Source organism: Castor canadensis, chromosome X (genome assembly GCF_047511655.1).
Source record: "Castor canadensis chromosome X, mCasCan1.hap1v2, whole genome shotgun sequence".
NCBI lineage: Eukaryota > Metazoa > Chordata > Mammalia > Rodentia > Castoridae > Castor > Castor canadensis.
In genome coordinates, this window is record NC_133405.1 from 33,688,844 (window position 1) to 33,705,450 (window position 16,607).

Below are 16,607 nucleotides of genomic sequence, written 5' to 3' on the forward strand. Positions count from 1 at the left end.
TAAGTTAAAGAATCCAGACTTATAAAGTGATAGACTGCATAATTCAATTTCTATTACATTTTACGAAAGTAAATATATAGAAACAAAAAATGAATGGCTGCCAGGAAATTGGGATGATGGGAGGGATTGATTACAATGGGAATAAGGAAACTTTGTAGGAGTAATAGGAATATTCTATATCTTGATTATAGCTATACACTAATTAATATTTAATATTTAAGTTGATGTTCAAAGCAGTGTCTCAATGTATGCCCACTGTGAGTATACTTTACTTTGGTTCTTTCAACCCCTTCCATTACTCTCCCTTACTTCTTTACCTCCCATCCCCCATTTTTCAACAGCTTTCACTACACATCCTTGTATCTTCTACCTTCACATCTTATGTTATGAGATATTCCTGATGCTCTATCATTCTCTTTTCCTTTCCCTCTTTCCCCAAGTTCCATAGAGTAGTTCCACTATTACAAATGTATTATACATCTGAGATTTTATATGATCATGCTTGTTTTTGTATGTTTATCTTTTAGATCTATCTTCCATGTATGAGAGAAAATATATGACTTTTGTGTTTCTGAGCCTGGCTTACCTCACTTAACATATGTCCTCCAATTGCATCCATTTGCCTTCAAGCCACATGTCATTAGTCCTTATGGCTGAGTAATACTCCATTGTGTGTGTATATATATATATAATTTTCTTGATCCATTCATCAGGCTATTGTGAATAGTGCTGTGATGAACATTGGTGTACAAGTGTTCTATTGTATTCTGTCTTAACATTCCTTTGGGTAGATGCCCACAAGTGGTATTACTGGATCATATGGCAGTTCTACATTTAACTTTTGAGGAATCGCCATACTGCTTTTGGTTGTACTAATTTGCATTCCCACCAACAGTATATAAAGGTTCCTGTTTAATCACATCCTCACCAGCATTTGTTTTTATTACCCTTGATTATGGCCATTCTAACTACTGTGAGATGAAATCTAAGTGTTGTTTTGATTTGCATATCTTTTCTAGCCAGTGAAGTTGAACACTTCTTCATGTATGTACTGGCCATTTGTACCTCTTCCTTTGAGAATTCCCTGTTTAATTCATGTGCCCATTTCTTCATTGGGGGTGTTAATTTTGGGGTGGTTGAGTTTTTTGAGTTCCCTGTAGATTCTGGATATTAGTCCCTTATTGGATGAGTAGCAGGCAAAGATTTTCTCCCATTCTGTGGGCCATCTCTTGAGTCTAGTGACTGTTTCCTTTGCTGTGCAGAAGCTCTTTAGTTTGATGCAGTCCAGTTTGTTCATTCTTTCTATTATATACTGAGCCTTTTGAGTTCTGTTTAAGAAGCCATTCCCTATACCCATCTGTTCCAGCATTATTTCCTACTGCTTCCTGGAGTTGTTTCAAAATATCAGGCCTTATATTAAGGTCTTTGATCCACTTTGAGTTGATTTTGGTACAGAGTGAAAGACAGGTATCTAGTTTCAGTCTTCTACATGTGGATATACAGTTTTCCCAGCAGCATTTGTTGAAGCAGCTGACTTTTCTCCATCTTGCATTTGGGGTTCCTTTGTCAAAGATTAGTGGATGTAGATATGTGGGTTTATGTCTGGGTCTTCTATTCTGACCCATTGGTCTTCCTGTATGTTTTTATACTAATACCATGCTGTTTTTATTGTAATAGCTCTGTAGTATAGTTTGTGATGCCTCCAACATTGGATTTTTTCCTCAGAATTGCTTTGGCTATTCGAGGTCTTTTCTGTTTCTATGTGTACTTCAAGATTGATTTTTCTATCTTTGTGCAGAATATCATTGGAGTTTTGATGCATTGAACATGTAGATTGCTTTTGGTAGTATGGCTAGTTTCACAATGTTAATTCTACTAATCCACAAGCATGGAAGGTCTTTCCATCTTCTGATGTCTTCTGTGATTGCTGTCTTCAGTGGTTTATAGTTTTCATTAAAAAGGTTTCCTTCATTAAATTTATTTTAAGGTACTTTATTGTTTTTGAGGCTATTGTAAATGGGATTGATTCCCTGATTTTCTCAGTCTGTTCATTGTTGGTATATAGGAAGGCTACTGATTTCTGTATGTTAATTTTGTATCCTGCTACTTTACTGAAAGGGTTTATGATTTTTAATAGTTTTTTGGTAGAGTTTTTAGGGTCTCTTAGGTATAGGATCATGTCATCTGCAAAAGGGGATCCTTCCCTCTTTGGATCCCTTTTATTTCTTACTCTTTTCTTATTGGTCTTGCTAGGAATTCCAAAATGATATTGAATGGAAATGGAGAAAGCAGACAGCCCTGGCTCATTCCTGACTTAAACAGGAACAATTATTCTTCATTTAGTATGATGTTGGCTCTAGGTTTGTCGTATATAGCCTTTATTATGTCGAGGAACATTCCTTCTATTCCTAGTTTCTTCAGAGCTTTTATTATGAAAGGGTGTTGGATTTTGTCAAAGGTTTTTTCACAGCAGAATTTCTTGATAAGACAGAAATGAAGGGATAATGCTGATATTTATAAATATTTAATTCATGCTAAAAGTAAGAGTACAATATGAATATTATAAAAATTCATGTTATGCAACTTGCACACCACACCCACACATCACCTGGAACAGGTTTAGTACCAGACATAATTGTAAAATTGATGACATCTTTTCTTGGTGCCATAATCCTCCATCTTCCAGAAAATTGGATCTCTCTCCATTCCAATTTTGATATACAATATTTTCATGCCCTTTTTACCTCTTCCCATTAAAATCTTCTCTTCTTAACAAATATCAGAGGTAGAAAGAACCAATAACAAATTACAATGTTAGCCATCTAGAAGAAGAAGATATAAGAAAGACAAATGGCATTTGTTGGGCCAGGCACTTTTATAGATATTATCTCATTTAAATCTCACAAAGCCATGTTTCTCAGAGGGGAAAAACTGAAGGCTAAGGATATGAAGGAATTTGTCAAAAAATCAGTCACACAGTCTGCTAGGAAATAACAGAGCTAAGAATAATAGTCAAGCTTGTCATGTTCCAAAGCCTGTGTTCTCTCTGTCACAACAATACATATCCAAGTGGAAGAAAGATTGCACTGCAATAGAGATGAAAGCCTTAAACTAAAAGAATAAATCTACAGATTAAAAATTAAATAAAACTTCACACGCACATAAATGAGTGTACATTAAAGGTAGTGAAACATGAATAAGGCTGTAGTGTAGTTAATAGTATTGTGCCAATGTCAATTTCCTGTTTTTAAAATCATACTATACTTTATGTATGATATTAATATTATAGGAAGCTGAGTGAAAAGTGCATGGAACTCTATTTTTTTTCAGCTTTTTTGAAGTTTATTCTGAATTATTAAATTTTTAAAATTATTTTCCTTTTTTTAATTATTCATATGTGCATACAAGGCTTGGGTCATTTCTCCCCCCTGCCCCCACCCCCTCCCTTACCACCCACTCTACCCCCTCCCTCTCCCCCCTACTCCCTCAATACCCAGCAGAAACTATTTTGCCCTTATTTCTAATTTTGTTGTACAGAGAGTGTAAGCCTTAATAGGAAGGAACAAGGGTTTTTGCTGGTTGAGATAAGTCAACTCTGTATTATTTTTGTAACTTCATGTAAATCTATTCATTATTTCAAGATAAAAAGTTTAAAAGTAAGTCTCTAGTGGAAATCTAGTGTAAGCAAACAAAATGAAAAGAAAAATAAACTTATATTGATGCCTTGGGGAAAACAAGCACTCTAGTCCCTTTAAATCATACCACAAAGGTGGTCATCAACTGCTTCCATATAAGGTTCAGCTATGGCTGCCAGAAATCCTACTGATTCAAAAATAGCTTATTAGATGGAGAACAGGGCCATGACTTTTTTCCCAAAAAAGGATGCATGGTTGAGAGAAAGTTCCAACTTGGATCCACTCCTTTCCTAGTGAAAATGAGGTGTATTATATGACTTCTTCCTCCCACAACCATCCTTATCTCTATATCTTGCTGGTGTATATGTCACCATCTAAGAAGCCCATCTCTATGCAGGACCAAAAAGAGATGGCTGCGTTTTACTGGATTCTTATTATAGATGGTTTAATAGTATAGAAAGAGAATTAGTTGTGGAGTTAGAGAACTCAATTTTATGGCTATAGCTCCATTACTTTGAGTGATTTTTAACATAGCTTAGTTTCAATTTTCTCATTTATAAAATGCACAAAATTTTACACAATTACATGAGATAATGACTATCTACTATAATTAAATTTTACAAGACTAGTTATCAGTAAACACTGAGGATTCATTGAAGAGAAAACTTACAGTACTGAATGCTGAACATTGTGCAACTAGCAAGATACAAGTCAAATGACCCTTATGTGGGCATTTCACCACTCGTATTCACAAATGTCCATGTAGAAATGTGTTCAGTTATTCTCCACAGTTTGGATTTGTCTGTAGATGTATTTTTAACTCCAAGCTCAAATGCTGTGTGATAAAATTAATCCTTGGAGCTGCTGAATTATAATGCTAGAGGCTTCCATTGGAGGTCCCACTGTTAGTCATATCTCAAGATATATGAATTCATAAAACATTAACTGAGTTTCTCTGTGATTTGTGTCTGAGTCTGTTTTCACATATAATATATAAGTGAAATATACTATCCCAGATTACATCAGTGCCCTGATAAACCTATAAAATTGTTCCTGTGCTTAACTGTTTTCAAATTCTAGTAATATAAAAACTGAATGATATGAAGATGAATTGAAAATCTATAGAGTTCATAAAGCTACTGGTTTCACTGTCCCGAGGTGGAAGGGTGTGAGTAGGTCAAAGCCAACATTAAGTATCTGCGCTCTATAAGTAGAAGTTCAGGTAGGGTAATTAGAATTTCCTGATGATCACCTAGTAAATTTTATTTTCTACTCTTATTTTTTATATTTCCTTCAGAAATTATAGTATACATTGCTAGAGAAAAAAATTGCTATCAGTATGTGCTGTAGTGAAGGTTGCCACAGTTGGACAACATTTCTAATAACCATTCCTCTGACCAGACAATGGGAGCAGTAGGTAGCACTAAATTTCATGAAGCCTTGTGCTATGGTCTGAATATTTGTGTGCCCCTTAATTAATCAGCAGTGTGGTGGTATTAAGAGGTGGAACCTCTGAAAGTAATTGGGTCATGGACCCACATGAATGGGCTGGTGCTTTTATAAAAGAGGCCTCAGAGAGTTTCTTTGCTTTCTTTTTTGCTGTGTTTTTCTTGTTAAAAAGATGGGATCTCAAAAACATTGAAAATACTAGAGAAAAATACAGGAGAAACACTTCAAGATCTAGGCATAGGCAATAACTTTCTGAATAGGGTGCCAATGGCTCTGGAAACAATAGCAAAAAATGACAAATAAGATTGCACAGCAAAGGAAATAATTATAAGAATGAAGAGGGTTTAAAAAATAGGAGAATACTGCCAGCTGTCTATCCAATGGAAGGTTAATATACAAAATATGTAAGGAACTCAAAAAATCACCAAAAAGCAAATAACTCAATCAACAGATGGGCAAATTAACTGAACAAACATTTTTTGGGGAATTATAAACTTGAAAAACATGCTTTAATGCAGAAATAACTAAAACAATTACTAAAATAAAAATCTTCATAACTAGAATTTTCAATTAAACATACACAAACTGATTCTTCATTTTTTAAAGAAATGAACTAATTTTAAAGTATGCTGAATATAGAGCTTTATCAAACAAAATTTCCAGAGGAGTGGCAGGGAATCAATGAGGACTCAGCTAACCAGACAGTTTTCAAGTGAAGAAATTTAAATGGACAATAAGTACATGAAAAGTTATCAACATATTTAGTCATCAAGAAAATGCAAATGAAAACTACATTGTGATTTTATTTCACTCAAGTCAGAATAGGTATCATCAAGACAACAAAACTTTTGGCAAGAATGCAGGGGAAAAAAAACCCTATACAATCTTCTTGGGAATGTAAATTAGTCCAGCCACTATGGAAATAAATATGGAGGCTCCACAAAAATTTTAAATTAGAACTTTTATATGAACCAGCTATACCACTTCTCTGTATATAATGAAAAGAATCCAAGTCAGCTTACCATAGAGACACCAGTATATCCATAATTAACACAGCACTATTCACAATAGCCAGGTTATGGAATCAGCCTAAGTGCCCATCAGTGGATGAATAGATAAAGAAAAATATATATACACAATGAAGTTTTATTCAGTCATAAACAAGAATGTAATTATGTTATTTGCAGAAAAGGAATAGAATGGATGATCATCAAGTTAAGTGAAATAAGTCAGTCCAATACAGACAGGTATCATGTTTTCTCTCATATGTGGAATCTAGGAGGGAAAAGGCCATAAATGTAAAAGAGAGACAATTAGGAATGTGAAAGGGGAAAGGAGAAAGTAGAGAGAGAAAATATGATCAAAGTATATTATAAGCATATAGACAAATGTCACAATAAAGCCCCTTACTTTGTACAATTAGAACTTTAAATAAAAATACAGCATAGAAATAGACAGTGTTTCACTGTGATGCCCAGGCTGGCTCCAGACTCCTGGGCACAACTGATCTTCCTACCTCAGCCTCCTGAGAGATGGGACTATAAATACACACTACCATGCTTGGATCTGATTTGCCTTTCACCATGTGAAAACACAAAAAGGAACTATCAATGAACAACAAAGCTGGCCCTAGAAGGGCACAGTGGTATACACCTATGTGACTTGGGAACGTGAAAGAGGAAGATCTCAAATTCAAGACCAGCCTGGGCTATATGAAGCTAGTCCTCACCAGACAATGAATCTACCAGCACCTTGACTGTACTTTACTGCTTTCCACAGCAGTGAGAAGTGAGTTTCTGTTGTATACAAGCTACCTAGTGTTTTGTTAAAACAATCTGAACAGGGTAAAACACATCGGTTCTAGACACCTTACATAACTGATATAAAAGGATGACTTTACAGTGGAATAGATAGTTGATTGCTCTTCTTTGTGAATTTGGCCAAAATTAAAAATGGCAAAAGGACTTAAAAATGAATACAGCATTAGACCCATTACCAAGCCAGTCTCAACACAGACAGTCCCCATGGCCAACAAAAGAGCCACGGACATAAAGAGCTTCACAAAGGCATGGGATGGGAAAGGGAAAAAGGATGGGAAGAAAATGAGAAAAGTGGGACTCAACAGAAATTAAGTAGAAGAGATCTTTGGATGCCTCAGACAAGATGAGGCAGTGCCAGCTGCAGGGCCAGCCAGCAGAATAACATCAAGAATTCAAAAGGATAAAGCAACCTCATCCAATCTCCTAGCTATACTATTCACAACACAAACCAGGAGGGTTTGGGGAGTGGAAAAAAAGGTGTTCTTAGTAGTTATGCTAGACCTATAGGTAAATATTTGAGTTTGCCTAGTAGACAGGGAAAAAGAGTCAACCTTTCTACAATGTCTTCTATGATCAGGCTCCTACTTACCTGCCTGTTCACACTCAACCTACCTTGTGAAGCAGAATCCTATTCTAAGGCACCTCTGCAATCCTAAGAGTGATAGTCAACTTTTTCCCACAGAGAAGTTCCTACTCATGTTACACATGCAATAGCCCTAAAACTACAATATAGTTATTCCGGACTGCTGTTTATGTCAGAAGTGCTCCAAATGTCCTTTCACTTTTGGGCTCCACATACCCATATCAATACTTTGCTTTTTTATTATGGCTTCCTAGCTGTAGTCCCATGCCATGTTTGTGTGCCTGAATCCTGTTTTTTTTTTTCATTAGGAAACCTTTTTCAGGAAATTCTGTGGTCTTTTACAACTGATTCCTAACAAATATGCTTCATGGTCCTTCTATGTGTCCAGACACATCTGGTTAGTAGAGTAATAACCAGCTTAGCCTCAAACATGAAGTATTACCAAACTGACAATAATTCTATGGATGAGGAAAATCAAGTGTTACCACTACTTTACAACTGAGTTGGCTGAAACAGAGAGGGTAAGGCTTACTCAAAGATATATTGATAAGAAAGTACAGATGAAAGGCTGCAGTATAGGGCAATTAGTCCAGGAGTCTTTGTATTCCCCAATACAGAAACTGCAATAAATAATCAGTAAATTTTTAACATAAAGCCAGACACAGTGGTTCATGCCTTTAATCCTACTTACTTGGGAAACCTCTAATCCTAGCTACAGAAGGATGAGGCTCAAGGCCAACCAGGGCAAAAAGTTAGCAAGACCCCATCTCAACCAATAGCTGGATGTAGTGGTTCATGCCTGTCATTCCATCTAGGCAGGAAGCTAGATAGGAGGATTTTGATCCAGGCTGGCCCAGGCATTAACAAAAGTGACCCTAATCTCAAAAGTAACCAAAAGTGGGCTGGAGGCATGGATCAAGTGGTAGAGTGCCTGAGTTCATACCCAGTACCTCCAAAAAATAAAATAAAATAATCAAAAGCATAAAGGGCTGGAGATATGGCTCAAATCGTAGAGCACCTTCCCTAGTAAGCACATGGCCCTGAGTTCAAATCCTAGTACTACTAAAAAATTAGAAATGATATATAATAAAGTAAGCAAACTAGTTGTATGCAGACATAATCCAACATCTTTACACTCATACAGTGTCAAATAGTTAGTAGATATGCACTATATGCCGTCAGTTATCTCATGGGTACATTGGCCTTAAATGTACCCATTAAAAACTTCACAGATAACACAGGTTTGTCATTGTCAGACAATACATCTTCCTTTAACTTCAAATAAGTCACACTAAGAACCAGAGATGCATTTCATAGTTGAAAATAACCTCAAAAATAAAACATTAAAGCATTTAAAACATTTGAAAACTCCAGAATAAGAAATGGAAACAACACACAAATTCATCCTTAAAACAGCCAGTTTCATAGCCCAGAAACTGCAAAACCTGGTCAGAGATTCTAAGATAATAGGCAACAATTATCAGGCCTGTGATAAGGCTATCAAAATGCACCACGTTTTTCCAAGAAAGCTTTAGAGATCCAAATCTTCAAAAGCCCAGGAAAACTATTCTGCCTATAGAAATTGCCTCATAAGGAAAGAAGCTAGCATAGCTTCAAGTTGCTCCTTCAAGCAAAGTGTGAAATCAAAAATGACAGCCCTAGGTTTCATGATTTGAACATTTTCTTCCTATAATCACTCCCTTACCATATTGTCAAAGAAAGGAAAAACCTAAACTTTAGACCATCCAAACAAGCCAAATGATGACTCAGTCTATCTAAACAAACAACAGGTGACTCATTGGATGATTTGTCCTCCCTAAGTGGCAGAGGGGAAGAATTTATTGCTTATCTCAGGCATCCCTCAAACTAACCTGCAAAGCAAGCAAATTTAAAGTAACTTTAGCTTGGCAGTCAGGATTTTTTGGCCCAACTCTCAAGTGACTTCCATTATTTGCATTTGAGAGAGAGAGAAAGAGAGAGAGAGAGAGAGAGAGAAAGAGATGTTTTTGCTATACCGAGGTCATTCAATTTCAAGAACATTAAATTCTCTCTAAAATGATACCCCATTATCAAGACCAATTATATAATGTCTAAATACACTGAGCAGTGTCTATGCATTAGAAATGCTTATTCACTGTTCTGTCACTCTTTAGCAATAGCTGTTGTCAACAACGAAAAGTTATTTGCATCTTTAGCTTACAACCCTTCTTTTCTCCCTTGGCCCCACTGTCACACGCTCATACCCACAACCAACACCACTACAAACACAGACCTAGACAATTTCATAAAAGCAACTTAAAGGTTTACTGTTTAGTTTTTGTAGCTATTAGCATTTTAGCTATGAAATGCTTGCCTCTCATTTCCAGTAGCTTCTCTGAGTTAAAATCAGTTCCCATTCCATAATTTCATAAGCTGCATCATTATGCACAGCTTATAGTGTTTTAGGGGAAAAGGAAGAATGTGAACAGTTCCATCCAAGCACATATTATCAAACCACGAAGTCAGTATGGGCAGGTGATGTACAACCTTGGATATGACATCAGTATTTAAGGTGGAAGCTTCTCCCATAGAATATAGAATGAAAGGGGGAAGAAGATAAGAAACTAATATCTCACAATGCCAGGGCAGGTTAAATGCTTAACTGCTGGTGCCACTATTACTAGTGTTAAATTTTGACAAGAAGATAAAATTCCTTCAAAAAAATTTTTGATTTTAGGAAAGAGGCCTGTCTGCTTGTCTAACACCAATATAAGTCAAACTTGACACTCTTACTAGTCTATGACTACAGTCCAGATAGGTTGATCTCAACATATAGTGCCCATTTTTAGAACACCAATAATGTTCTATTGTTCAGGTTTTCTTTTCTTCCTTTCTTTTTTCCCAGTATTGGAGTTTTGAACTCAGCCTCACGCTTGCTAGGCAAGCACTCTACCATTTGAATCACTCCACCATCTCTTGTTCAGGTTTTCAATGTGTTCAGGTAAAATGAGACTAATGGAACAAAAATAATACCTGAATCTCAGACACCAACTCTCTGTACCTCACTACCCACGAAATATTAATTCTTCTCTGTTTAGTTAATGTCACAATAATGCCCTTACATACCATATTCATTCCTACTTTGTGCATTCTGGTTCATATGCATACCTCGCTCTGGTATTTAGTTTGTCTTTTCTTCTCCATGCAGTCTTCCACTCTCCTTCAATAAACATCAATCCCTCATTTCCTAAACTTCCAAAGAAGTTTTGTTTCAAACTTTAACATGCCTCAGAATTCCCTGGAGGGATTTAAAAACAAACATTTTTTAAAACAAACATTACTTGGTCCTTCCCAGAGTTTCTGATTCAGTAATTCTAGGGTTTGGGCCATGTAATTTGTATTTCTCACAAGTTACCATGTAGTACTGTTGATGCCAACCTAGAGGACAACACTTTCAAAATCAACAGTCTATAATATTTATCTTTAGTATAACTAGCACTTGCTTACAATTATCAGTTAAGTTGTAAACATAGATATGTGTCAAATATGAGTTTATGTTGCAAAGAACAGAAAATCCAATGCAAACTGGCCTATAGCAAAACGGAATTTATTTTCTCACTGAACTGGCACATCCAGATAATTGGCTGATACAGTAACTCAATGATGTCTTCAAAGAATGCATTCTCCTTATACCTTTCTGATCTACCATCCTCAGTGTCAGCTTCATCCTAAGACTGGTACCTCTCCTGACAAAAATATAGTTCCCAGTTACAGTTAGGGCTTCTTGTGTTCTTACAGTCAAGGCTGCTTGCATTCTTAATAACGACCAGAGAGGCACACAGAAATTCTTACCAGCATTTCAAATAAGAGCAGTGAAATTCACACTGGGTGGTCTGATGTAAGTGGCCTGTTAAGAAGAGGAATAATGCCAGAAGAAAAGTCTGAATATTACTGAGAAGAAGGTGTTGAAAACCCATACTACAAAACTTGCTATACCAAGAATGGTATAAAATCAACTAGGGTAGTGATCATCTCATTTGTATCTCTTACATGCCACAGTGAGTGCAAAATAAACAATGGATGATTTGTATTTGTTTAAAAAGATTCCCCTTACTGATTTAGATGTAGCCTTTCAAGGTAGACTAGACATACTGGTAAAAGCTTTCTGCATTTTTCTTATATACATCTGAATAAGCAAATACTAGTTCAAACTTTTGTTTCTATTACTACATAACAATTATTTTTCTTCGATTACCTTCAGAAATAATTCTCTTGAAAATGAACTTTTCTTTTAACCTAAAACAATCATGAGAAACTAGTTCCACTGCCTCGACCAAAGGTTTGGGACAGGAGCATTGAAAAACACCACAACACATTACTATCATGAACAACTATGATTGTTAGAAACCTCCATTTTATATGTAAAGCTAAAAAATCTGCCTTCTTGCAGCTTTTACACATAGATCTTAATTATTACGGACCATATCACACAAGTCTTTCTCAGAATATTCACCGTATCTTGGTACATATATTTGAATGTGGATGTCTCATACACTAGAAACTTGACCATTTTTTTTGGTGGGACTAGGATTTGAATTCAGGGCTTCATGCTTGCAAAGCAGGTACTGTACAGCTTGAGCCACACGTCCAGTCCAACAAGACCATTTTTGGTATACTACTTCTAAGACAAAACAATTTCATGGTAAACTATTATATTGGCTTCCTAGACAACTGCATAAAAATGCTACAAGCCACATGATTTAGAACAGAAATTTATTCTCTCACAGTCCTAAATGTCTGAAATTAGGAGTTGGCAGGGCAATGCTCCTTCTAAAGACTCCTCTTCCTAGCATCTCATCTTTGCCAACAATTCCTGACATTCTTTTTCTTTTACCTGCATCATTGCACTCTGTCTCCATCATCATGTAGCCTTTCCTTCGTGTTTCTCCTCTGTGACACTTTTCCTTTTCCTTTTAAAAACTTCAGTCATGGTGGCCTATAGGGGTATAGCTCACTGCCTAGCATGCACAAGGCCCTAGGTTCTATTCCCAGCACTACAAGCAAAAACAGAGCCTATGATTGGCATTAACCCCACACTGATCCACCATGATATCATCTTAACTTTATTAATATGTAACAAAAAGATCACCATTCACATGTACTACCAGTTAGGGCATGAGCATATCTTTTTTGGGGGGGGCGGAATCACAAGCTAACCTATAACAGCTGCATATGGCACCAATCTTTTCAAAATTTACGTGTCTTTGTGTTTGAAATATTTCATAGCTTAAAATGTAAAAACCTCATATGCGGATTTTAGATCTAGGGCAAATGCAGCAATGTGGTTGGACTTGGATCACATGACAAGGGGAGAGCACATACAGGAGATATGGGAATAGGTAGGAAACCCAAAACATGAAAGTGTTTGATGTCCCTACTCCAGAGGAACTAATACAGAAAACTTAAAGCGACAGAAGTCAATATGAGAAGGGGATCAGAAACCAGTGTAAAGATCAGTTAGAGATGAATCAACTTGGGATGTAACACATTTGTACATGAAAGCAATGCTAGGAATCTCTCTGTATAGGTATTATTATCTCAACTAGCAAAAATGCTTTGTCTTTCTTATAATTGCTTATTTCTACTCTTCAATGGAACGGGAGAAAAGCACAGAACAGGTTCTGCCTAGAAGTGAGGAAGTGAGGGGGGAAGAGGTAGGGAGAGCAGGGAGGAGAAATGACCTAAACAATGTACACACATGTGAATAAGTGAACAATAAAGCCTTTTTTTTAATGTAAAAACAACATCCAAGATGGCAAAGGAGACAGAGCCACAGACCTCGTGAGCTCCTGAACCAGAGACCCTGCCAAGAAGCTGGAGACATGCCTGCCTAAGGTAAAGTACCAGGGAGAGCCAAAAATACAGCATTTTAAACCCTTAGATTATGGCATGGCTTCTCCTCACCATGTTCTAATAAAAGAACAGCCAGCCTGCCAAATCCCTGCCCCATAGGCCTGCAGAGCGGCTGCTCCATTCTGCCAGGCTCTCCACCCCTCAGGCTGCACCAGGCCACAGCCCTGTGCTGGACACATGCACAGCAGGATCCCTGCCTCTCGGGCCACATGGGATCCACCCACCACAGGGATAACCACCTTTCAGCTGTGCCAGTCTCCAGCCCAGAACCAGACCCACACCATGACGGGATACCCGCCCATAAGCCATGCTGCCAGATCCAAGACCACCAGGATACCCACTCCCTGGCCTCGCCAAACCCCAGCTCGGAGCCGATCCCACGGCTTGCTGGGATGCCCAGACCCCCAGCCCACCACCGTTCAGGCCCTGCTGAGCCCCAGCTACGTGTGGAATGACCAGACCTCCACCCCTCAGACTCCCCCTGCCCATCAGGCCCAGATGGGCTGCAGCTCCCTGTGGAATGACTGGAGCCCCGCCCCACTGGGATACGCACCAGCCTGGCAAGAGACAGCTAAATCCACCAGCCCACCAGGAACCCCGCTTATCCGGCAGAGCCAGCCCCAGCTCTAAAGTCTTCCCAGATAACCACTCCACCAGGCTCCCACTTGGGCCACCACTAAAGGGCTCCAAGTGTGCCTAACAGACACACACAGACTGGACTAGACACTATAAAGAAGTAACAACAACTAAGCCTGCAATTCTACTGTTCCAGAACTGGTGATTTTTTTTTTCTTTTTCTCCTTTCTTTAAGGGTTTGGCAGCCTGGTTTGCTGTTTGATCACCCACCATCTCTCCAATTTTTTTTCTTTTTTTCCTCTCTTCTCTCTTCCTTTTATCTTTCCTCCTCTTTCTCTTTTTTATCCTTCTCTCATGATTTTGTTAGTATTAGTATTGTAACCCAGCTAGTCCAGGGATAGAAATGGTACTTAGTGGAAATATGGGAAGACGAAAAAAGGATGAAAACCATTCTCCCCCAAAAAATAAAGTAGTACAGGATTTAGAGTGAAATGAAAAAAATGGATACCCAGATCCAGACTCCACCAAAACAAAGATAAACTATACCAAGGAACCCAAAGAAGACCACAAGGACACCCTGAAAGAAGAAATTCTACAAGCAATTAATCAGAATTTCATAAAGATGCTACTAGATATGGTCAACCAAAATGTACAGGAGGCACTCAAGAAATTCCAAGACAATAAAACTAAAGAATATGGGAAAACACAGAAAAAAATAAATGAACTCATAGGAGCCCTAAACAAACACCAAACTGAAACAAAGATCACCATAAACAGAGAGATAAATGAATTAAGGGCAAAAATTGATAATATTCAGGCAGAAGTAACCCACAATATGGAAAACCTCAGAAAAAAGAATGAAGCAGAAATACAAAACAAAATGGAGGGCAATTCCAGCAGAATAGAACAAAGAGAAGACAGAATCTCAGAACTTGAAAATGAAATGGCAATTAAAGGAAAAACTGAAGAACTACTACTTAAATAACTCAAGACCTGTGAAAAGAAAATGCAAGAACTCACTGACTCCATCAAAAGACCAATCCTGAGAGTCATGGGCATTGAAGAAGGAGAAGAGGTGCAAGCAAAAGGAATGCGTAATATATTCAACAAAATAATAACAGAAAATTTCCCAAATCTAGAGAAAACTATGCCCATTCAGGTATAAGAAGCATCCAGAACACCGAACAGACCTGATCAAAATAGAACAACCCCACAACATATTATCATTAAAACAGTAAGTACAGAGACTAGAGAAAGAATATTGAGGCTGTAAGAGAGAAAAAACAAATACCATACAAAGGTAAACCAATCAAAATTACAGCAGACTTCTCAACAGAAACATTAAAAGCAAGAAGAGCATTGGGTAAGAGCTTCCAAGCACTGAATGAAAATAACTTCAATCCTAAAATACTTTAGCCGGCAAAACTATCATTCAAAATAGATGGAGCAATAAGTCTTCCATGATAAGCAGAAACTAAAACAATATATGACCACCAAGCCACCACTACAAAAGATTCTCCAAGGAATTCTGCACACAGAAATGAAAGCAAACAAAACCATGAAAGGGAGGGCAATACCAAACCACAGGAGAAGAAAAGGCAAGAAAGTAAAGAGTAACATTGTTTCAGCTACACATAATCAAACTCTTAATCAACAAAGACAACTACATGACAGGGATCACCACATACCTATCAATACTAACACTGAATGTTAATGGACTAAATTCCCCCATTAAAAGACACTGATTGACAAACTGGATTAAAAAGGAAGATCCAACAATCTGCTGCCAACAGGAGACCCACCTCATCGAAAGAAATAAGCACTGGCTAAAAGTGAAAGGCTACAGGAAGATTTACCAAGCCAATGGCCCCTGAAAACAGGCAGGGTTAGCAATATTTATCTCGGAAAAGGAGACTTCAAACCTATATTGATCAAATGAGATAAAGAAGGACACTCCATACTAATAAAAGGGGAAATACACCAAAAGGAAATAACAATTATCACCCTATATGTAACCAATGTCAATGCACCCAATTTCATCAAACATACTCTGAAGGACCTAAAAACATATATAAACTCCAACACAGTGATAGTGGAAGACCTTACTACTTCCCTATCAACAATAGATAAGTCATCCAAACAAAAAATCAATAAAGAAATCCTACAACTAAATCACACCATAGATCAAATGGACTTAGCTGATGTCTACAGAATATTTCATCCAACTTTTGCAGAATACACGTTCTTCTCAGCAGCCCATGGAGCTTTCTCAAAAATTGATCATATTTTAGGACACAAAGCAAGCCTCAGCAAATATAAGAAAATAGAAATAATCCCACCCATTCTATCTAACCACAATGCAATAAAAGTAGAAATCAACAATAAAAACAGCAGTTAAAAACATGCAAACAATTGGACACTGAAAAACACATTGCTCAATGACGAATGGGTCATCAGTGAAATAAAAGAAGAAATTAAAAGGTTCCTGGAAGTTAATGAAAATGAAAACATGACCTACCGGAACCTATGGGACACAGCAAAGGCAGTCTTAAGAGGAAAGTTTATATCTATGAGTGCATATATTAAAAGGATAGATAGATCTCAAATCAATGACATAATGCTACAACTCAAACTCCTAGAAAAACAAGAACA